The 24,510-nt window shown below is 38.7% G+C and overlaps 1 long non-coding RNA gene and 1 other non-coding gene across 2 annotated transcripts in view; one reads left to right on the forward strand and one right to left on the reverse strand.

The window, feature by feature from the left end:
* Nucleotides 1-24,115, reverse strand: part of LOC130833708 (uncharacterized) — a 70,056-nt gene extending 45,941 nt beyond the window's left edge. The window contains exon 1 of the long non-coding RNA XR_009048528.1: nt 23,963-24,115. This is a non-coding gene — a long non-coding RNA (uncharacterized LOC130833708). The remainder of the gene's footprint in view (nt 1-23,962) is intronic.
* Nucleotides 18,193-18,325, forward strand: LOC130834219 (small nucleolar RNA SNORA22). Its single transcript, XR_009048607.1, has one exon. It is a non-coding gene; the product is annotated as a small nucleolar RNA SNORA22 (small nucleolar RNA).
* Nucleotides 24,116-24,510: the final 395 nt, after the last annotated feature.

Genomic DNA, 24,510 nt, shown 5'->3' on the forward strand with positions numbered 1-24,510 from the left:
AGAGAAATGCAAGTCAAAGCCACAATGAGGTATCACCTCACACCAGTCAGAATGGCCATCATCAAAAAATCTAGAAACAATAAATGCTGGAGAGGGTGAAGAAAAAAGGGAACCCTCCTGCACTGTTGGTGGGAATGTAAATTGGTACAGCCACTAGGGAAAACAGTATGGAGGTTCCTTAAAAAAGTAAAATTAGAACTACCATATGACCCAGTAATCCCACTATTGGGCATATACCCAGAGAACACCATAATCCAAAAAGAAACATGTACCATAATGTTTATTGCAGCACTATTTACAATAGCCAGGACATGGAATCAACCTAAATGCCCATCAACAGATGAATGGGTAAAGAAGATGTGGCAGATATATGCAATGGAATATTACTCAGCCATAAGAAGGAATGAAATTGAGTTATTTATAGTGAGGTGGATGGACCTAGAGTCTGTCATACAGAGCGAAGTAACCCAGAAAGAGACAAACAAATACTGTATGCTAACTCATATGTATGGAATCTAAAAAAATGGTACAGATGAACCCAGTGACAGGGCAAGAATAAAGATGCAGATGTAGAGAATGGACTTGAGGACATGGGGTGGCGAGGGCTGGGGGTGGTGAAGGGAAAGCCGGGATGAAGTGAGGGAGTAGCATTGACATATATACACTACCAAATGTAAAATAGATAACTAGTGGGAAGCTGCTGCATAGCACAAGGAGATCAACTCGATGATGGGTAATGACTTAGAGGGGTGGGATAGGGAGGGTGGGAGGGAGTCACGAGAGCGAGAGGATATGGGGATATATGTATAAATACAGCTGATTCACTTTGTTGTACAGCAAAAATTGGCACAACAGTGTAAAGCAATTATATTCCAATAGAAAGCTTTAAAAAAAAGTTACACATAAAACTGTTCATATTAACCCTACTTCCAGGGGGAAATAAAACATAGATGTACATCAGTGCTCCTATGAAAATGTTTATAGCAGATTCATTCATCATAGCCTCAAACCCAGAACAATCTAAATGTCCATCAACTGATCAAAGGATAAACAACTTGTATATCCATACAGTGGCACACTACTCAGTAAGAAAAAGGAACAACTACAGATCCTTGAAACAACGTGAATAAATCTCGAGAGCATTTCGTTCAGTGAAAACAGTCAGACAGAGAAATTAAATATGATTCCATTCCTGTGACATTCTGGAAAAGACAAAACTATAAAAACAGTAACCAGATTAATGGGAGCCAGCAGTTGAGAGTGGTGGTAGGGATTGACTTTGAGGACAAAGGAACTCTTCGGGGTGATAAAATTTTTCTATATCTTAATTGTGATGGTGATTAAATGACTATTCAAGTGTCAAAACTCACTCAGCTGTACACTTTAAAAAGGTAAATGTTATTGTATAGAAATTATAACTCAATAAACCTGACTTTAAAAATTAATGAATATGGGGGGGGAGTCAAGGGAGGGAGGGAATACGGGGATATGTGTATAAAAACAGATGATTGAACTTGGTGTACCCCCCAAAAAATAATAAATAAATAAATAAATAAATAAAATTTTTAAAAAAATAATGAATAAAGTGGATCAGAGCACAGAAATTCTGTATTCTCCCCAAAACATTACTGGGACAGTCTATGTATACAGTAATTATTCTTCATCTGGCTAAAACCTATTCATGTCTGTCTACAGTGTTTCATTGAGACCACAGCTATAATTTTACATGGTGAAGAAAAGAAGCAGGGAAAGATGAGAAATACTCCCAGCCTGGATATTTGGGATTAAAAAATGAGAAAAGTTTATTTTATTCACACAAAAGGGACTCTGACCTGTTGAACAACCTTCATGGTGGTGAAACTTATCAGGACCCCACATATTGCTGACTAAATATTTATGAAGCAAAATGGATTCAGTTTTCTGTGTTGACCACTATATACAAGTTTTTCAGATTCCACGGAGATTATTAGACAGAAGTAGCTGAATAAATTGTAAATTGTAAAGTTATAAATTGTAAAGCAGCGAATTCTTACAGGTTAGCCTTTATCTATAACCTTCATCTCTCCTTCAGGGCTCTCTCTTCCTTTCCTCTCAGATAGGAAAATGATTTGGAAAACACTCCTACTGAGATATTGGAGCTTTATGGGATATTCCTCCAAGAAATTGCTCCCCCCGCTGTTTCATAGCAACACTATTTACAATAGCCAAGACATGGAAGAAACCTAAGTGTCCATCGACAGAGGAATGTATAAAGAAGATGTGGTCTATATATACACTGGAATATTATTCACCAAAAAAAAAAAAAAACCCAAAACAAAAAACTGAAATAATGCCACTTGCAGCAATGTGGGTGGACCTAGAGATTATTATACTAAGTAAAGTAAGTCAGATGGAGAAAGAAAAATATCGTATGATATCACTTGTGTGTAGAATCTAAAAAAAATGATACAAATGAACTTGTTTACAAAACAGAGACAGACATTGAAAACAAACTTGCAGTTAAAAAAGGGGAATGGGGAAAGGGATAAATTAAGAGTTTGGGATTAATAGATACACACTACCATATACAAAATAAATAAACAACACGGTCCTATTATATTCAATATCTTATAATAACCTATAATGTAAAAGAATCTGAAAAAGAATATATATGTGTGTATATATATGTATACATACATATGTGTATACATGTATATGTATATATAACTGAATCACTTTGCTGTACATCTGAAACTAACATAACATTGTAAATAAAGTATACTTCAATAAAAAAAGAAGGTGGACAGATGCATTGGGAATGCACCGAAGGACGCAAAAATTCCCACAGAGAACCAGCTGAACACCAGCAGACGACCTCGGATACCAGAAAGGACCTCAAGGATCCCGACATAACTGGTAGGGAGGCATCTATGACGGCTCAAAGAGGGTGAAGCAGTGGAGCTGTGGCAGACGGGAGGGAGTGAGAAACACACGGAGGGTCTGCACCGCAGCTCAGCATTCCCAGACTGAAACGTTGATTCACAGCTGAACAGAGGGTCTGGGAGTGGGAGCGTGGGAACTGGAGAGCTGGGTCAGGGTGAGAAAAATTGTTGCCAGAAAGGTGATGGACCGAGAGGACAGGAGGGAAGAGGTCCGCGGCTAGGAGTGCCCGCCCCTGAGAGCTGCCCGGCCATGATGGCGGCTGGATGCTGCGGGCTCATGGGCGGGGGATGGGGGGGTGGTGGGGGAAGGAGCCGCGGGCATAGCCTCTCTCTCTCTTTCGGCACCTCTGCAACAGGCAGTAGAGAGACGCCCTGTGGGCCACCTAAGGTGCTCAGGGATAATAAGTACCCTCAGGCACTCGGGCGGGGCTAGATTAAAACCCCTTGGAACTCCGGCAGCAGGGAGGCTGCAGAGAGAAAAAAAAAAAAAACCTGAGAGAGGCCCAACTCTGAGACTTTCTGTTTACACCTGAGCCACCGGCGTCCCTCTGCAACAGGCACCTCCAAGCCTGACTGAAACAACAGTGTGCCACTGCTCACTCACTCCCAGGGGAAGGAGCCACTATTGTACCCTCTCCCTCTCCACACACGGACACTCACAGACGAACAATGCAAAAAAACCCAAGGCGACAAGAAGGACACTCACAGCTGAGACTCTAAGGAAACAGAAATATTAGTATCAATCCTATTGAACTGGTCCATTCTGGGATCAGTTCTGGATTTTTTTTTCCTTTATTAATTATGATCTTAGTCCTAAGGGATCTACAGGTTTTATAACATAATTTTTTTAATGATATTTTTAATTCTATTTTTATTTTTTTGCCTTTTTATATACTTCTATTTCTAGCTAAGTTTTTGGTAGTACGGACAATGTATCTCTCATACTTTCTTTTCAGCCCTATCTTTCATACATTTCTATTCCTTTCTTTTTATTTGCATATTTCCAATCACACTACATTCTTCTGTTCCCCTTTCTTCCATACATTTTTAGTTTATTTTATCTTAACATACTTATAAGCAACACTATCAATCTGCTCAGACTCCTTGCTCTAATCTCCAGATGACGCACTGCCTTGGTATTTAATATTACGTTTTTGTCTTTATCTTAGTTCTTAGTATAATGGTCTAATTTCATTCTGAGAATCTCCATTCTGTCTGGTGGTACTCTAGCTCTTTTCTATATTTGATTCTAGCTTACAAAATCTCCCTGGATTAGTGTTTGTATGTGTAAGGTGTTATTTGTTTGTTCATTTGCTTTTGCTTTTGTCTCTGATTTGTTCTGTTTCAGTTGTCAATTTCTGTTGGGTTTCTCTCTGAATATCTGATAGCACACTGGGGTTCTGGCAGGTCTTTCCAGAGCCTTATGTCCTAATGGATTCAGTAATTGTGTGTCTTATACATGTATGTGTTTCCTAGACTTAGTATTTGTTTAACCCAACACTTGGACATTAGTTGGAGGCTTGCACAGTCTTCTATAAACACCTCTATCGCCAGGATAAGCAACCCCAAAAGTTTGGACAACCATGAGGAAACAAAGAAACACCATGCAGGCAAAGGAGCAGGAAAAAAACCCCACAACACCAAATAAATGAAGAGGAAATAGGAAAAATGCCTGAAAAAGAATTTAGAGTAATGATAGTAAAAATGATACAAAATCTCGATAACAAAATAAAGTACAAGAAACAGTTCATAAGAACTCAGAAAAACAAACAGCAATGGATAACAAAATAACTGAAATTAAAAACACTCTAGATGCTATAACCAGCAGAATGACTGAGGCAGAAGAACGAATAAGTGAGTTGGAAGATAGAATGGGGGAAATAACTGCCACAGAGCAGGAAAAAGAAAAAAGAATCAAAAGAATAGAAGACAGTCTCAGAGACCTCAGTGATAACATTAAGCGTACCAACATTCAAATTATAGGCATCCCAGAAGAAGAAGAAAAAAAGAAAGGGTCTGAGAAAATATTTGAAGAGGTTATAGTGGAAAACTTCCCCAACATGGGAAAGGAAATAATTAACTAAGTCCAAGAAGCACAGAGAGTTCCATACAGAATAAACCCAAGGAGAAATACACCAAGACACATATTAATCAAACTAACGACAATTAAACACAAAGAAAAAATATTAAAAGCAACAAGAGAAAAGCAACAAATAACATATAAGGGAAAACCCATCAGGATAACAGCTGACCTTTCTACAGAAACTCTGCAGGCCAGAAGGGAATGGCAGGATATACTGAAAGTCCTGAAAGAGAGAAACCTACAGCCAAGAATACTCTACCCAGCATAAATCTCATTCAGATTTGAGGGAGAAATCAAAAGCTTTCCAGACAAGCAAAAGTTAAGAGAATTCAGCACCACCAAACCAGCCTTACAACAAGTGCTAAAGGAACTTCTCTAAGTAGGAAATACAAGAAAAGGAAAACACCTACAAATCAAACCCAAAACAATTAAGAAAATGGTAATTGGAACACACATGTCAATAATCACTTTAAATGTAAATGGATGAAATGCTCCAACCAAAAGACACAGACTGGCTGAATGCATACAAACACAAGACCCTTCTATATGCTGCCTACAAGAAACCCACTTCAGACCAAGGGATACATATAGACTGAAAGTCAAGGGATGGAAAAAGATATTCCATGCAAATGGAAGTCAAAAGAAAGCTGCCGTAGCAATACTCATATCAGACAAATTAGACTTGAAAGTAAAGACTATTAAAAGAGACAAGGAAGGACACTACATAATGATCAAGGGATCCATTCAAGAAGAACATATCACAATGGTAAATATCTATGCCCCCAACATAGGAGTACCTCAATACATAAGGCAAATGCTAACAGCTATAAAAGGGGACATCGACAGGAACACAATAATAGTGGGAGACTTGAACACCCCACTTACATCAATGGACAGATCATCCACACAGAAAATAAATAAAGACACACAAGCTTTAAATGACACATTAGACCATCTCAACTTAATTGATATTTATAGGACAATCCATCCAAAAACGACAGACTACACTTTCTTCTCAAGTGCACACGGAACATTTTCCAGGATAGATCACATCTTGGGTCACAAATCAAACCTCAGCAAATTCAAGAAAACTGAAATCATATCAAGCATCTTCTCAGACCACAACGCCATGAGACTAGATATCAATTACAGGAAAAAAACTGCAAAAAACACAAACACATGGAGGCTAAACAATTCACTCTTAAACATCCAAGAAATCATTAACGAAATCAAAGAGGAAATCAAAAAATATCTAGAAACAAACGACAACGAAAACACAACAACTCAAAACCTATGGGACGCAGCAAAAGCAGTTCTAAGAGGGAAGTTTATAGCAATACAGTCCTACCTTAAGAAACAAGAAAATGATCAAATAAACAACCTAACCTTACACCTAAAACAATTAGAAAAAGAACAAAGAAACCCCAAAGTGAGCAGAAGGAAAGAAATCATAAAGATCAGAGCAGAAATAAATGAAAAAGAAAGGAAAGAAACCATAAGAAAAATAAATAAAACTAAAAGCTGGTTCTTTGAGAAGATTAACAAAATTGATAAACCATTAGCCAGACTCATCAAGAAAAAAAGGGAGAAGATGCAAATCAACAGAATTAGAAATGAAAAAGGAGAAGTAACAACCGACACCTCAGAAATACAAAACATCATGAGAGATTACTACAAGCAACTATATGCCAATCAATTGGATAACCTGGAAGAAATGGATACATTCTTAGAAAAATACAATCTTCCAAGACTGAACCAGGAAGAAATAGAAACCATGAACAGACCAATCACAAGTACGGAAATTGAGGCAGTGATTAAAAATCTCCCAACACACAAAAGCCCAGGACCAGATGGATTCATGGGCGAATTCTACCAAACATTTCAAGAAGAGCTAACACCTATCCTTCTTAAACTCTTCCAAAATATTGCAGAAGGTGGAATACTCCCAAACTCATTCTACGAGGCCACCCCCCTGATACCAAAACCAGGCAAAGATGTCACAAAAAAAGAATATTACAGACCAATATCACTGATGAATATAGATGCAAAATTCCTCAACAAAATACTAGCTAACAGACTCCAACAGCACATTAAAAAAATCACAGACCATGATCAAGTGGGGTTTATCCCTGGGATGCAAGGATTCTTCAATATACGCAAATCAATCAACGTGATACATCATATCAACAACTTGAAGGATAAAAACCATATGATCATTTCAATAGATGCAGAAAAAGCTTTTGACAAAGTTCAACATCCATTTATGATAAAAGCTCTCCAGAAAATGGGCATAGAAGGAAATTACCTCAACATAATAAAAGCCATATATGACAAACCAAAAGCCAACATCATTCTAAATGGGGAAAAACTGAAAGAATTCCCTCTAAGAACAGGAAAAAGACAAGGGTGTCCACTCTCACCACTATTATTCAACATAGTTTTGGAAGTTTTAGCCACAGCAATCAGAGAAGAAAAAGAAATCAAAGGAATCCAAATTGGAAAAGAAGTAAAGCTGTCACTCTTTGCAGATGACATGATATTATATATAGAAAACCCTAAAGACTCTACCAGAAAACTGCTAGCACTCATTGATGAGTTTAGTAAAGTAGCAGGATACAAAATGAATGCACAGAAATCTCTTGCATCCCTATACACTAACAACAGAAGAGCAGAAAGAGAAATGAAGGAAACTCTCCCATTCACCATTGCAACCAAAAGAATAAAATACCTAGGAATATACCTGCCTAAGGAGGCAAAAGATCTGTATGCAGAAAACTTTAAGACATTGATGAAAGAAATCAAAGATGACACAAACAGATGGAGGGACATCCCATGTTCCTGGATTGGAAGAATCAACATCGTGAAAATGACTGTACTACCCAAAGCAATTTACAGATTCAATGCAATCCCGATCAAATGACCAATGGCATTTTTCACAGAACTAGAGCAAGAAATCTTACGATTTGTATGGAAACGCAAAAGACCCCGAGTAGCCAAAGCAATCTTGAGAAGGAAAAATGGAGTTGGTGGAATCAGGCTTCCTGACTTCAAACTATCCTATAAGGCCATAGTGATCAAGACAGTATGGTACTGGCACAGAAATAGAAAGGAAGATCAATGGAACAGAATAGAGAACTCAGAAGTAAGCCCAAACACATATGGGTACCTTATCTTTGACAAAGGAGACACGAATATACAATGGAAAAAAGACAGCCTCTTCAATAAGTGGTGCTGGGAAAATTGGACAGCAACATGTCAAAGAATGAAATTAGAACACTTCCTAACACCATACACAAAAATAAACTCCAAATGGATTAAAGACCTACATGTAAGGCCAGACACTATCAAACTCCTAGAGGAAAACATAGGCAGAACACTCTATGACATCCATCAAAGCAAGATCCTTTTGGACCCACCTCTTAGAATCATGGAAATAAAATCAAGAATAAACAAATGGGATCTCATGAAACTTAAAAGCTTTTGCACAGCAAAAGAAACCATAAACAAGACTAGAAGGCAATCCTCAGAATGGGAAAAAATAGTTGCCTATGAAACAACGGACAAATGATTAACCTCCAAAATACACAAGCAGCTCATGCAGCTTAATACCAAAAAAGCAAATAACCCAATCCACAAATGGGCAGACGACCTAAATAGACATTTTTCCAAAGAAGACATACAGATGGCCAACACACACATGAAAAGATGCTCAACATCACTAATCATCAGAGAAATGCAAGTCAAAGCCACAATGAGGGATCACCTCACACCAGTCAGAATGGCCATCATCACAAAATCTGGAAACAACAGATGTTGGAGAGGGTGTGGAGAAAAGGGAACTCTCCTGCACTGTTGGTGGGAATGTAAGTTGGTACAGCCACTATGGAAAACAATTTGGAGGTTCCTTAAAAAACTACAAATAGAACTACCATATGATCCAGTAATCCCACTCCTGGGCATATACCCAAAGAAAACCATAATCCGAAAAGAAACATGTACCATAATGTTTATTGCAGCACTATTTACAATAGCCAGGACATGGAAGCAACCGAAATGCCCATCAACAAATGAATGGATAAAGAAGATGTGGCATACATATACAATGGAATATTACTCAGCTATAAAAAGGGATGAGATGGAGCTATATGTAATGAGGTGGATAGAACTATAGTCTGTCATACAGGGTGAAGTAAGTCAGAAAGAGAAAGACAAATATTGTATGCTAACTCACATATACGGAATCTAAAAATGGTACTGATGAACTCAGTGACAAGAGCAAGGACGCAGATGCAGAGAATGGACCGGAGAACTCGAGGACTGGGAGGGGGCGGGGGGTGAAGGGGAAGCTGAGACGAAGCGAGAGAGTAGCTCAAACATATATATACTACCAACTGTAAAATAGGTAGCCAGTGGGAAGTTGTTGGTATAACAAAGGGAGTGCAACTCCAGGATGGAAGATGCCTTAGAGGACTGGGATGGGGAGGGTGGGGGGGACTTGAGGGAGGGTAGGGGGGGAGTTGAGGGAGGGAGGGAATATGGGGATATGTGTATAAAAACAGAGGATTGAACTTGGTGTACCCCCCAAAAATAAGAAAGAAAGAAAGAAAGAAAAAGAAAGAAAGAAAGAAAGAAAGAAAGAAAGAAAGAAAGAAAGAAAGAAAGAAAGAAAGGTGGGCCCCCCAAAGAAGGAAATGCTAAACACAAAGAAGTTTCTAGTTAATAGTGGTTCGTCACTTCAGTGGGAGAAAAATGGCCTGAAGCAGGCTCCCCAGTGACCCCTTGAAGTGAATCCTTGATAACCTACTCTGCTTATGCACTCACTCCAGGCATCGTTTACAGAACATTTTGGATTTCTATCCAGTGAGTGACTGTTACAAAAGGTGGGTTAGGAGGCAGGGGTGTACTGGAAGTTGCCTCATATAGCTGTCGTCATGGGCACTGTGATTTGATAGCTTTCCTTGTAGCTCTGGGGTTGGTTAATAAGTTTGGTTAATTTTGGATCGGTGCTCATAGGTTAATTTAAGGCTTTATCTTCACCCTCTTTTAGTCTCAAGCTTCATGCTTTCCCCCAGTGATGTAATTCTCTTCCACAGCTTCAACTACTACCAATATGCTGATAATTATCAAATTCCTCTCTCTTGAGTCAAGAACCATAGACCTGATCAGCTACTGGCATCTCCCCTGGGATGTCACACAGTCCCTAATACAACATGTATACTTCCTGTTATGGTTATTATTTGAGTGATGTCTCAAAGATCAAGACCATCCTCAGAGTTAGAAAACTGACATGCATCTGTTGCTCCTTCCTTTCTCTTTTCCCCGACTTTCAGTCAGGTTCCAAATCCTAAAGAATCTAACTCCATGTTTTAAAACATTTGCTCTCATCCTCATTTGCACTTCCTTGTCCCTGCTGCTTACCTCTTACACAGATGATTAATATATTTCCTTCCACCTAATCTACCTGCCTGTACCAGACATTTGACTTTTATACTTTGACCTTTCCAGAATCTATCTCCTTTCTTTTTATTTTGGGGATTATTGACCACGTGGTCACACAGAATTCTGATGACATTTGTCAGCTTTTCCTGCAACTAGATGTGGCTATGTCACCAAGTTCTGGACAATGGCTTATAAGTAGAAGTGAGATATACAACTTCTGGGTTGTGTTCTTAAAAGAAAAAAGCATGTCAACTCATTTTTCCCCCCTTCCTCCTGCGGTTGGAATGGAGAAGTGATGGGGGGAACTGGAGCAGCTATCTTGGACCATGAAACGGAAGTTATGTGTGGAAAATTACAAAGTAAAAACACAGAGAACGGTTGGGTGAGTACTGGCTTCACAGAGAAACCAACATGGACCTTTCTTTGAGGGAGAAAGAAACATCAGCCCTAAGTCATTGTTAAATTTGATGTTTGTTACTTCAGCCTAACAAATCCCCTAATTAATACTCTGTTGTTAAAGTCAAAGAGGCCAGTTTTCCCTAACAGCGACCTAGCAACCAAGATGTGGGCAGATGGTGAAGGGTTGACCATCCTGTGTTTCCACTGGGGTGATGGGGGCTAACTCAGGTCAGCAGTGACAGTAGTGTGCCACTGCAGCGAATCTTCTTGGTCCAACTCAGAGACAACTACTGTGCCTCTTCCAAACTGCTTTTGCTCCTGTGGTTTCCAAGCCTGCTCTTCCAGCCTCTTGATAATTTGGTGAACTCCTGATATCCTGCCAATAAATTTTCCCTTTCATTTAAGTGAGTAGAATAGGTTTATGTGATTTGAAACAAAAAACCAAAATTCCAAATCAATGCACTGAATTCCAATTTTACTTTCTTCTAAAGAAAAGGCACTGCTGCCTGTGTTGTATTTGTAAACAGAGGTCTTATCCTCCTTTTTCCCTGCTTAATACTCATCAGGGTTTCTTCAGTCATTTCCAGCAGGATAACCTCCACCGCGTGGCATGTGGAGCCTTCCAGGGTCTGGCCCAGACTCCCTCCCCAGCTTTCTTTTTTGGTCCTGTCTCTGCACCTCTCAGTTCAGCCATGCTAGTCACTTGCCAGGCATAGTGTCTGCACTTCACCTTCCCTTCTGCTTAGGATTCCTAGCCCCTCCTTGCACTTGCTTGTCAATTTTCATTCAAGAGATGCCTTGGGGTTCCTTGCCTCCCTTTAAGCTTTCTTAATTGCCCCCTACTCTGGTCACCCCTAGTTGATGGCCAACTCTGTCCTTTGCGCTGCACACTGCATCCTTCTTAACCTCACTGGGATCTTTTCTGTGTCTTCATGACTTTCCCATCTTGTGTTATCTATTTTTTCTATTTCTGGCATCTTTTATGTAGTTGGTGTCTGATATATTGAATACATGTTCTACCTGAAAGTAAACTTTCTGTAAAACATCTGAAAAGTTTAAAAATAAATCAGTAGGTGGCACCCTCGTCATTCTGTTAAAACCAACCATTGCTCTCCTAGATTGTTTTTGTAAACTCACATGAGCCAGCAGGGGGCGCTCTGACACAAAAGTCTTTCTCGCTCATTGAGTCCCTCCCTGCTTCCTTTACTCCCAGCCTGGCTCCCTGCAGGAAACCGTGGATACAGTGCATCCTAGTACGCAAGCGCACGACTCTGTTAGAAACCAAAACCATCCACACCCACGCAGTTTACTATTAATAAGACTTTACTGTTTGAACTATTTACTATGTACTATGTACTTTTTACTAGTGTCTTCACTAACAAGTCTTTGCTATGCTAGAAAACTCTAGCCCAGGAAGTTAAAGTTGCAAAATCAGACTCTTCAACTTTCCAGTAGGTGGCATCAAACAGCTGTTTGCTCCCCAAGACTCTTTGAAACCCTTGCTGTCCACCAATCCTTAATTACTGTTATACCATAATCTTTACCAAATCCTAATCAAGTCTTCACATTAAAAGACTCACCTTAAACCAAACCCCCAGACGTCATAAATATCTCAACTTTGCCCTCTGGCTTTGAGCTGCTACTAGGACTTAATCTAGGTAGTTTCGTATGTTCTTTAAGGTGGTGAGCAACCAACTAAACTTTGCCAGATTAATAACTTGTTTTACTGGTAACTGGGGGGAGCCAGCATTTGTCAATATATGTAAGCCTGAACATTCAGGTGTTTTCTAGGGTTTTGCTATGCAAAACTAGAGTTTGTTAAAATGCAGAGCCTCGGGCTCCATCCTAATCCTATTGAATCAGAATCTGCACTTTAACACGATGTCCTGGTGATTCTGTGCTTCCTTCAGACAATGAAGTTGGAAGTGTGCTGTTCTCAGGGAGTTACCTCATTCTCCTCTAAAGCATGAGTGCAGACTGAAAGTTTAAACTTTAAAAGTAGTTTCTTTTTCCTTTCATTTTCAGTTTAGAGTTTATCTAGTATTAAAACCAACAGAATAAAATGGTACAGATCAACTGGTCTGCAAGGCAGAAATAGAGACATGGATGTAGAGAACAAACATATGGACACCAAGGGGGGAAAGCAGGACAGGTGGGGGTAGGGAGGTTGGGGGGTAGGGGCGGGGGGTGGGATGAATTGGGAGATTGGGATTGCTACGTATACATTACCAATAAGAAAAAAATATCAAATTGTACACTTTAAATATATGCATTTTACTGCATGTCAATTATATCTCAATAAAAGTCCTTAAAAAATAAATAAAACCAACAGAATAGGGAATTCCCTGGTGGTCCAGTGTTTAGGACTCTGCACTCTCACTGCCAGGGGCCCAGCACAGCCCAAAAGAAAAGAAAAAAAAGCCAACAGAAAAGAAGGAAGAAAGATTTGGATTCAAGCCTCTGCTTCATTAGAAAATTCTTCAGTTTTGTTTTAGACAGAACTACCTGCAGAGGATGGGTAGGTTTTTTGAGTATTTGGGGAAACATGTACCTGCTGATTTTGTTTAAATATACATATTTTTAAACACTGCCAGTGTTTCCTAGGAGAGACCTATGAAACAATGAATGCATGGTATATCACACTATACGGAGCCAGAGTCAACAGGCATGTGAAAAGATGATCAACATCACTAATCATCAGGGAACTGCAAATCTAAACCATAATGAGATGTCACCTCACATATGTCAAAATGGCTATCATCAAAAAGACAAGAAATAAAAGTGTTGGCCAGGATGTAGAGAAGAGGGAACCCACGTGCAGCCTGTTAGTGGGAATGTAAGCAGTGCAGCCACTGTGGAAAACAGTATGGAGGTTCCTCAAAAAACTAAAAATAGGATAACCATATCATCTAGCAATCCCACTCTTGGGTATTTATCTGGAAAGAACAAAAACATGAATTCGGAAAAGTATATACACCCCAATGTCCACTGCAGCATTATTCACAATAGGCAAGATGTGGAAGAAGCCTAGGTGTCCACTGATAGATTAATGGATAAAGAAGATGTGTGAGATATATATATATATATATATGTATATGTATATATATATATATATATATATATTACTCAGCCATTACAAAATCTTGCCTTTTGTGAAAAATGTGGATGGACCTAGGGGATATTATGCTAAGTGAAATGTCAGACAGAGAAATATGATTTCACTTATATGTGGAATCTAAAAAACCAAAACAAATTAACAAATGTAACAAAGCAGAAAAAGACTCATAAATACAGAGAACAAACTAATGGTTGCCAGAGGGGAGGACAGTGAAGGGGATGAGTGAAATAGGTGAAGGGGTTAAGAGGTACACACTTCCAGTTATAAAATAAATGTCACAGGGATCTAATATACAGCATCAGTAACAGTCAATAATATTGTAATAACTTTGTATGGTGATAGATGGTAACTAGACTCATAGTGATGATCACTTCACAACGTATAAAAATATTGAATCACTATGTTGTACACTTGAAACTAATATATAAAAAAAAATGGAGCCTCAGATTTGTATTTCCTAGACACAGTGCTTAATCCACAGACACTGTGTGCACTCAGTAACATTTAGGCAGCTGCTGATATAAGAGTTTTTTTCGAAAAGTATTTTAAATCTGGATTTGTTATTTACTCCATATTCTGTTATGTCTTGTATTAGTCTCTTTTTTGAGATGTGAGCCCCACTTGTCTTAGAGATTTCCACTGATATACCAAATAGATGTAATGGAAAGAATATAGTATTTGATATCAGAAGACATTGAATAAAATCACAGTTCTGCCATTTCCTGGCTGTGTGACTTAGGGCTATCCTCTTAACCTCTCTGAGCCTGTTTTCTCATCCTAAAACGAGGAAAATGTTACCTATGTACACGGACTGATTTGGGAATCAGAAGATATAAAGTATACGATAAAAGTTCTTATACCAACCTTTTCATTTATGGTCATTTACCTTAAACACGCAGCATCCACATATTACTAGGCATTACAATAATTAATATTAATGAATTAATTAGTGCATCCCATCATTTTAATAGGGGTAAAAGGGGAAGCTCAGGATTTCTAGAGATAACAGTTTACCACTCAAAAAACTGTTCATAATGGTGGCAAATTTTGGCAACTTGGGAAATATGATGAGTACCTGGTTTGGTCAGGGCTATCTCATCTCACACCCTGCATTGGCTACCTACCTAATTCTGCGTCAGACAGGCTGCATCTATTTTGTTTAAAGTATGAAATCAGAAAGTGCACCTATCTTCTACTGAATTTCCTTTCTTCAACTAAGCCTCTCTGAAAACCACAAAATTTACTGTTTCTCTTCTATTGCTACTTAATGACCTTGTTTTCCCCACCATGATTGGTGCTGTGCATTCACTAAGGCTTGTCTACAAATCCTTGGACCTCCTCTCATGCTATGCTGAAAAGAACAAAGGGGAGCCCTGACAGAACTGCCGAGGTGAGTAGATGCCCACAGGGAATAACTGTATTTGGTTTGTGTGTTTCAGAGCTTGGTGCTGTGCCTCGGCCCTTGTGAGGGCACTAAACGTATTAGCACCTTACCAACGGTATCCACAAGTGATCTTATACATGTCACTGCTGATGAAGTTCAGTGTGACTCGGTCGGAGAAAAACAACAGAGGCAGGAAACAGGGACTTGGAGTTTTGGTTCTGTCTTTGTTTCGCTGTGTGACAGACTTGGAACCCCAGAGTCCTGGGACAGGTTTGAGTCCTGATTCAGCCAGTGATTAGTTGCTTTGGCCTTGGGTGAGTTGCCTAACTTCTCTGGACCTAACTTTCCTCAGGTAAGCACTGCATTAGATTCTAGGATGACTTTTAGCAACACAGTCCTCCCAGTCTGTGGAACCGGTGTAGCCCAGGGTTGTCCCAAGGACCCACTGATTGCCCCAGGAAATAGATGATTGCTCTGAGACCCATTTGGGTGGTTGTTCCCGGGTGACTCAGGAAAGCAGCAGGTGGTGGATCCGGGTCTTACAGGGACACAGTCAGCTCATAACATGTCCGCCCACACCAGTGCCCACTCTGCTTGTCCTGTGTTTCTCTGTGAATGTCCTTGTTTTAATTTCTAGATGGGAGAGTCTGCTCCTCTTTTTCCTTTTCCAAACCATCCTTTGCACTGCCACAAGAATTATCTTTGCAGCAGTGCAAATAAGATCATAACACTCCTCGGTGTTAAACTGTTGATAATTTATTATTAACAGTTTGTGTTTGTCATGACACTCAGTGCATTCAGAATCTGGCCCCATGTTACATTTTACTAATCGCTCTTACCTCTATCTCCAATGCAAACTTTCAGAGAGTCCACACAGCACTGGTAAGTGTTCTCCCAGACTACCACGAACTTTCCCAATGCAGTGACCACTTATCTATGCTATAATTTTATAGGAAATCTCCTTCTTGACCAACAGATGAACTCCTTGTACTTCAAATTCTGGCTCAAAGGTCATCTCTATTAATCCCTTTGTTCCCTCTGCTTCTATTGCACTGATCATACTGCCTTCTGATTATTGGTTGTTTTCATGCCTAGTTCCCCAACTAGCAGATGAGCTTCAGGGAATGCAGGTACTTGGTTTTATTCTTCTTTATTTCCTCCAGAGTGGTTGGCACACTTCCTTGAACGTGTCAGTACTTAATCAATGCTTGTTGAATAAAGAAACTTCACAAAGCAAAGCAGGAGGAAAGGTCCCCTTCATCTTCTCTTGACACAACAACTAGACTATTATTTTGTGAATTATTTTTGAAGTTTTTCTCTCAATGTTCATTTTCAAGTATTTTATTAACAATGTTACGGTGAAGTCAGAAGGTCCAGCAGACATTAAGGATGATTTTCTCAAGTGCAAGAGTTGGGAGTGGAAGTGGGGGAGGGGGTGGCAGGATGGAGGGGGAGTTGGGGGTAGATAGATGAAGTCAGTATGACCATTTAGCTCAGGACTTCTATTTGAAAATTTCCTTTAACAGGACTTCTTGATGTTATCTGAGACCTGATGTTATCTCCACATGAAATTTATACATACAGGTATAGATATACACTAATGGGGTGGAAGATGCTCACTGTAAGACTTTAAATTACATGTAATGTATGTAATGTAAATTACAATTTAATGTAAATTACAATTGTGATGTAATATAAATTACAATTAATTTACAAATAAAAAAACTGTTTTTTTAAAACTGTAATTATCTTGTGAATAGCACAATAATACAATATTTTTGTGCTTTGGTATTTCTTAATTTTTTAAAATATCATTGGCACCTGAAAAGATGGAAGAGACTGATGGCCTCTCTTGACTTGTGAGATTCTTAGGCAAAATGAACACTGCAAAATCAGTTACTATCACACATCCAAAAGGTCAGTAAAAATTTAACATGGGGTCGCACCAAATATTGGTGAGGGTGTGGGGCACTGCAAACTCTCATATGCTTATAGGAATTTAAATTCGTGTAATATTTTTGAAAAATAAACTTTAATTATTTAGTACAGTTGAATATATGCATACCGATGGCCTAGCAATTCTACTCTAGGGTATCTATCTTAGAGAAACTCTAGCTATATTCACTAAGATAAATGAATAAGAAGGTACTTAGCTGAACTGTTCGTAATAGTCCCAAACCAGAAAAAGGTCAAATACTTATAATACTAGAATAGAAAAATAAATTTTGGTAAAATTATATAGTATCATATAGCATATGGCAATAAAATTAAATGATCTGAAGCTACATGAAACACTATGGTTGTATCTCACAAACAAAATGTTAAGTGAAAAGAGCAAGCTCAGCAAATACATATATAAAGCTGACAACCAGCGTATCCTGAACTCCTTCACAATCCAAAAGAGTTCGAAACTGGATCTCGAAGAGACACTAGCACACCCATGTTCATTACAGCACTATTTACAGCAGCCAAGAGGAATAAGCAACCCAGAAGTCTACTGACAGATGAAGGGATAAAGAAAATATGGTATATACATACAATGGAATATTATGCCACCTTAAAAAAGAAGGAAATCCTGTCACATGGTACAGTATGGATGATCCTTGAGGATATTATGCTAAGTGAAATAAGCCATTCACGAAAGGACAAATGCTATATGATTTCACTTATATGAAGTATGTAAAGTAGTCAGACTCATAGAAAAAGAAAGTAGAAAGGTGGTTGCCAAGGGCTGGGGAGAGGAGAGAGACGAATGTTTAGTGGATATAGAGTTTCAGTGTTGCAGGTTGAAAAAGTTCTAGAGATCTGTAGCACAACAATGTGAATATACTTAACACTACTGAACTCTATGCTTAAAAATAGTTAAGATGGCTTTATAGTTTCCTTGGCTTTGACACTGTGCTAAAGCAATATCTGTTCTTTTCCTATGCATTTAACAGATTATTTAGCCTCTTAAATGTAGTCAGAAAGTTAGCACATTTATTAACTTAACTGCATTAAAGGGTATGAATGATCCAGAAGATCCCTTCAAAAATGTTTTACTTTACCATGAACTATAGTTGCCTCTAATTGAAGAATTCCAGTGCTGGAATGGTTTTGTGAATGTGTGTTTATTATTAGGGTCTTCATACCAGAAGAATAACAGAAGGATTAAAAGCTGCAGAGGAAAAGGCACTACAGTTTTTGGAACATGTCAAAAGTAGCAGAGATGGACAGGGAAACACCTGTAGATGTGGCCAGCACATCTGTACAACCTAAAGTTCATGATGAACTTGCTGATATCTTAACAGAGGCTACTGTGGACTCCTTTTAGGCCGTTAAAAAGTAAGATGAACATATTGACCTTGTGAAAACTAATAAAGGGTAACCTCATTAAGATGAAGTCAGGAGGCTAGAAGAGAGAGCTCTCACACACATACCACCTAACATCAATACAGATCCCAATAGGAAGAGATGTACCTTGCATCTTTGGCAGGAAGTGACACTACTACTGCCAATAGGAGGAAGAAAGATTTTCTCCTTGCCTGGCAACAGCTCAGCCAATGAAAAGCTGCTACACTTCGACTCCTAGTTTCCTCCAATGAACTTTGTGTTTTTAACAGCTCCCAAATTTCCCTTCTCTATAAAATAATTTCTTCTCTTTTGTTTTGCTGGACTTGCATGTGGTTTACAGTTGCATGTCCCCAATTGCAATTCTTAGCTGCTCCCAAAAAAACCCACTTTGCTAGTAAAATAACTGGCTGTTTTAATATTTTAACAACCTCTTCTTGGTTGTGATCATGCAGATGAAACATAAATCTGAGCAATCATGCAGATGAAACATAAATCTGAGACTGATACAATTTTAATCAGAGGTGTTATTTTAGATCATGGGCATGGCATCCTGATACGAAAAAGCAGAGCAGAAAATGCATACATCTTCACAAGCAGTGTGTCATTAGAATATGGAAAAAGAGTGAGTTCTAGCTTTTCTTTTTCTTTTACTAAATGTACTGAAGTGTACACACAAACTTTTTTTTATGTGCAGGCCACTTTTATACAATGGACAGGATATTTTGCTTTTGTTTCAGTGATATAATAAAAATACATGCTAGATACGCATATCTACCTTGTAATTAAATACTCCTTGAAAAACTGAAACAAAAAAAATGAATAAGATGGTAAATTTTGTTATGTGCTTTTTTAAACCACAGTTTTTAGAAAAAGGAAATATGTGAAAAAATCAGATTATATCACTGATGTCTTAAAAATATTACTTAAATATTTTAAGAGACCATTTAAAATGCAAACTACATTTTTTGGGGCGTTTCTTTAAAATAATAGAAAAACAAACAAACAGACAAAATCTTGGGCCTGGGGTTAGGAGAGAGTTCTCTGTATTGAACATAGATAATAAAGGCACTTGGCTTGGATGTAGACTGAAAGATCTATGTGTGATGGAAAGAACATATCTCTTTATTCAACAAATAGATAAGTATGTAATATGAGAGATACTGAAATAAAAGGATCACAGTCAAGACAACTGAAATCTTACTCTCATTTGCAGGTATTTCAATTATTTAACAACTATTTTTTAACAGCACACTATGGGCTAGGACCTGGGGATGAAATTGTGGAATAAGAAGAAGCTTACTGCCTTGCAAGTGTAAGTCAACATGAAATTGAACCATAGAGGATGACATGTGACCCTCTCTTGACAGACCAAGGAAATCTTCCCTGAAGGAATGATGTCTGAACCGAAATGGATGGAGCAGAATTCCCTGGTGGCACAGTGGTTAAGAATCCGCCTGCCAAAGCAGGGGACACGGGTTCAGTCCCTGGTCTGGGAAGATCCCACATGCCGCAGAGCAACTAAGTCAGTGCACCACACTGCTGAGCCTGCGCTCTAGAGCCCAAGAACCACTGCTACTGAGCCTGCATGCTGCAACTACTGAAGCCCGTGTGCCTAGAGCCCGTGGAAACCACAGCAATGAGAAGCACGTGTACCACAAAGAAGAGCAGCCCCCGCTCGCCACAACTAGAGAAAGCCTGAGTGCAACAATGAAGACCCAATGCAGCCAATAAATAAATAAAAAAAAAAATTTTTTTTAAAGTATATACCTTAATTTAAAAAAAGAAAAGAAAAGAAACTGACGGAGCAGGATAAAATAAGCTGAAAGAAAGTTAGGGGTGGGGAGGAGCAGAAGCAAGGAGAGCGAGGGGTTTTGGAGAACTTAAAAGTAGTTTGGTGAGACCACGGTTTACACTGAGTATTTATGAGTAATGGGTGCCATGACCCTGGTGCTAGAGGGTTGAAGACAGTTAGTGCCAAAAAATGAACTTGGGGAAGAAGCCACGGCCTTTGCATTAAAAGTTTGGACGTTAACTAGACAGCAGTGAGGGAACCAATGAATATTTTAAGTGGGACAAGAAGGCAAAAAGGTTTGCTCTTTAGAAGAAAAATCTATACTGTGTTCAGTAAATTGGAGGGGGTAGGATTGAAGGCAGGGAGACCAGCTAGGAGGCTGTTGCCAGTAAAACCTGATGGCATTCAACTGGGAATGGAAGGAAGGCACAGATTTAAAAGCTACTTAAGAAACTGAATTGACAGGATTTAGTTTATGAGATCTGTGGGATAAGGGAGAAAGGGAGAAGGTCACACTTGACAAGTTTAGGACCAGAGCAGAGGTCAGCAAAGATGAGCAGGGAGTAGGAGAGGTTAGTGACGTCACTGAGACAGGTGACACAGGAGGGGGACAGGTTCTGGGGTGAGAAGAGGAGCCCTGTTTTGAATTTATTTAATCTGAGGCCCTTGTAGAAAATCCGTTAGACAGTTAAATATGTAAATCTGGGGTTTGAAGACTGATTTGATCTAAAGATATCAAAGCTCCATTATAGCACGATCTTGTTACTGAATCAAACTGGAACCCTTTTCCTCATACAGTGTGGCCCTTTTATCGTTAATATTTAGTTATTAATATTTTAGGTGGGAGAGTGATGAAAACTTACTGTACCCAGGAATGGGTTACCAGTGAAGGTTAGTAGTGTCCCATTGGGAAATCTACACTCACTAACATTGCATGTAGAGAGATCTCTCTACCAATGGAGTGGATCACAAGATCTGTCTGGAAAATGTAACCTATGGAGTAAGTTTAGCATTGCTTATACTCTGAGTCTTTTACAGTCTTTTATGAATGTGGTTCCTCTGGCTTCTTTTCTAACTTCTCTAAAAAAATATCTGTAAGGGCAGCTGCAGGAGAGAGATATTCTTTCCTTTTTTTAAGTGTGCTCTCGCCCCTCCCCTTTCTCTCTCTCCCTTAAAATTAAAAGTAAGAAAGTTCCACAAACAGCCAAATCTAGATTCTGGTTTGCTTTAGACAAGAATATAACTACATAGTCTTAACATAATCCTCTGGAACCCACATTATGCTGAAACACACAAGAAAAAAAAACATAACAAGACAACCAAAGAAAACAAAACAAAAACCTCCATAGGTCTATGAGGAAAGAAAAAAATTAATTTTTTTTTGTGCACCTGCTATGTGCTTAACCTTCTGATATTTTGTTATTTTACTTTGTACTATATTTTGTATTATATTTTGTATTTGTTATTTCATATTACATTTTGTTATTTTACTTCATTTCATAGTGTTCTAAAGGGTATTATAATTTCCATTTTTTAATATGGGGAAATAAATTCAGAAAGCATAAGTAACAATAAGTTTGAAGCATATAATTGCTTTCTATTTTAGCTCTTCACAAAATCTTTTCTGTCTTTTTAGGAGCAAATTTGCAATATCACAACCATCAGGATCACTTTCCCTTCTACACAAATCAACATAGAAATTTTTACTTTTCAACTTTTAAAATATGAATTTTAAACTAGTGGTTCTCATTCAGGGGCATCTGTCAATGTCTGGAAACATTTCTGGTCATCACAATTTGTGGGGGGGGGGGGGGGGCGGGTCCTGCTGACATCTTGGTGGAGGCCAGGGATGCTACAAATACCAATAACGCCAAGGTTGAGAAACCCTGATTTAAACTGAAAACAAAGTTTTTAGATGTAAGTTATTCAATGTTATACCCTTCAATGTGTGCTTTTGTGGAATTTTATTTAGAATTAATATGATTTCTTGAGTAGTAACATTTCTTTGTTCTCTGCTTTGATAATTAAAACAGGGTAAATCTCAGTTTAATTCCAGGAGAGCCTGATTACAAATTATTACACTGTTCAAATTCACCAAAAAGGACAAGGTGAATCAGGGGATGGAGACTAGCTGGTTGCAACCAAGCATTTTTAAAGATAATTGAAGTCAACTGCCCTTTTAGTGGTTTCCTATGTCAAGAGTTTAAGCGAAGTTAACATCCAAAGCAAATTAGAATGAATGATCAATTATCCAACGTTCCTGCTATATCACCTTCTGTCACCTATAAGAATGACACTTGGTGAGATTATGTCCTAGGCACTTCCTAAATTATGCCAAAATGTCAAAAACATTTCATTAGCATTTGTGACATAATGAAAACACTATTGACAGCAAGAAGATCATGGTAGTGGGCTGAATGGTAGCTCCCCAAAAGATACGCCTACATCCTAATCTCCAGAACCTGGAATGTGGACTTATTTGATAAAAGGGCCATTGTAGATGTGATTAAATCAAGGATCTTGAAGGGAGGAGGCCATATGAAGACAAGGCAAAGGTTGGAGCGACGCTGCCACAAGCCAAGGAACACCTGGAGCCCCCGGAAGCAGGAAGAAGCAAGGAAGGACTCTCCCTCTAGAACCATCAGAGAGAGCACAGCTCTACTGACACTTAATTTTGGACTTCTGGACTTCCAGAACTGTGAGAGAATAAATTTCTGTTGTGCTAAGCCACCCAGTTTGTGGTACTTTGTTATAATATTCTTTGGAAAGAAATATAATGATTTTTCTGCAAACAGGAGTTCAAGAGCATAAACAGTAGTAAAGAAAAAAAGAAAGAATGAAAGGAAGAAAGAAATTTTAAAACTTGTTGAGTAGAGATTCTATTATCCAAATATTAAAACAAAGGGCAAGCAAGAATAACATATCCCACTGGAAATTGCTCAATGAGTAGGGAGAAAAATTCTATTGATTTGTCATTTATGTGTTTGTTATTTTTGCAGTTTAGTATTAATGAAACATGCTAAGTATATGAAGTGCTGCAAAAGACAGGATAGGTAGTAAAGAAAGGAGCTGTTACTACTCTTTGACAGAATTAAAACGTTGGCCAGATAGTAATTGAAAGAGGTTGTGTAACTGAAGTATTTTTCTTAGAGGAAACCAAGGAAGACTTCACAGAGTAGGTGTCATCTAAACTAGATCTTGAAGCATGAGCAGGAGTTTCCCAGGCAGACACTAGTGTGGAGTCAGGACAGTTGGTATTTCACAGAAAATACAGCATGTGCAGAGGTACAGAGATGGAAATGTATGTCACAAACTTGGGAATGATAGGTGGTTCCATGTGGTTGGTCCCTCAAGTGCACCAGTGATATCAGTAAGAAATAAATTAGGAAGACTAGGTAGGGGCTGGACTGAGATGGGTTTTTATGCTTTACCTTGGCATTTGGCCTTATTCCTGTGGACAGTGGAAAGCTACGTTTAGATTTATCAGACTTACAGCAGATAAGGTAGCAGCCCTTCAACTGGAACACTGGATGAGGTGCTGAAGATGCTGGGGCCAGTATGCATCTCGGAATGAGCCTGGGTCTCAGGTGTGGCCTTTCCTCTGCTTGGGGACTCCTGCCACCTGTGTTTGAAGAACCGGAAGGACTGTTGGCTGTGGTCAGAGGAAAAGTAATTAGTTGATGATGCATGTTGGGGTAAGCATGGTCTTCCTCTCCTAATGGGGAAAATGAGATGCACACATATGGAAAATAGTTTTGAACCAGTACAAAGGTTAGATATGATACGTACACACACATATAGTATGTACATATGTAATATTTTTTGAATGTCAATTTGTTTACTTTTCTTCCATGCTTAAAATTTTTCAAAGATCGCCATAATCTAGCCATTATTATCAAACTCTAAGAATCACCTGGGGAAGATGTTAAAAATGTAGACTCCTAGGTCCTACACTCTGAAGTAGGGCTCAGAAATTCCTATTTTCAGCAAGTCACACTGTGGATCTGAAGTGAGGGGTATTTGTCCACTGAGTTACAGGGT

This window comes from Hippopotamus amphibius, chromosome 12 (assembly GCF_030028045.1).
Source record: "Hippopotamus amphibius kiboko isolate mHipAmp2 chromosome 12, mHipAmp2.hap2, whole genome shotgun sequence".
Lineage (NCBI taxonomy): Eukaryota > Metazoa > Chordata > Mammalia > Artiodactyla > Hippopotamidae > Hippopotamus > Hippopotamus amphibius.